The sequence below is a fragment of the Crocuta crocuta genome, unplaced genomic scaffold (assembly GCF_008692635.1).
Source record: "Crocuta crocuta isolate KB4526 unplaced genomic scaffold, BGI_CrCroc_1.0 scaffold1838, whole genome shotgun sequence".
In the NCBI taxonomy this organism is placed as follows: domain Eukaryota; kingdom Metazoa; phylum Chordata; class Mammalia; order Carnivora; family Hyaenidae; genus Crocuta; species Crocuta crocuta.
In genome coordinates this window covers 56,243-57,136 of record NW_027527015.1, presented here as the reverse complement: position 1 = coordinate 57,136, position 894 = coordinate 56,243, and positions in this window count along the sequence as shown.

Here is an 894-nt window from a genome sequence, read left to right as displayed (position 1 = left end):
AAAGTGCATCACTGGGTAAATGAATAAACAAAATGAGGTAGACCCACAAATAACAATATTATTCTTCCATATAAAGGAATAAAATAAAATAATGCAGCTATAGAAAACATCATAGTGGTTCCTCAAAAAATAAATACAGAATTCCACCTCTGCACATATATACCCCAAAACTGAAAGCAAAGCCTTCAGCAGATATTCATGTACCCTTATTCATAGCAGCATTTTTCACAATAGTCAAAAGTTGGAAGCGACCAAAGTGACCATTGACAGATGAATAAATAAACAAAATGTGGTATACACACAACGGAATACGATTTAACCTTACAAAGGATAGGAATGCTGACATGTACTACAACATGAACCTTGTAGTCATTATGCTGAGTGAAATAAGCCAGTCACAGAAAGACAGATACTGTATAGTTCCACTTATGTGAGGTGTCCAGAGAAGTCAAACTCAGAGACACAGAGCAGAATGTGGCTGCAGGGGTCAAGGGGAAAGGGGAATGGGATGTTAGGGTTTAATACATAGAGTTTCCCTTGGGGGACATTAAAAAGTTTTGGAGATGGATGCACAACCACGTGAATGCAGTTAATGACAGACAACTGTATGCTTAAAACGGTTAATGTGGTAAATGTTATGTTATGTACACTTAATCGCAATGTAAAAATGAAGGACCGATACATGTGACAATAAGGGTGAATGCTGAAAACAGCCTTAGTGACAAGCCATCCAGGAAAGGCCACTCAGATTGGAGCCATATTGCTCTTTAAATCCATCCAGGTTACACAAATAAGGGAAAGTCTCAGGAGCACTTACAAAAAAAAAAAAAAAAAAAAAAAACAAAAAAAAAAAAAAAAAACAGGAAGAAAAAGGGAAAAAAATTTTCAAATAGG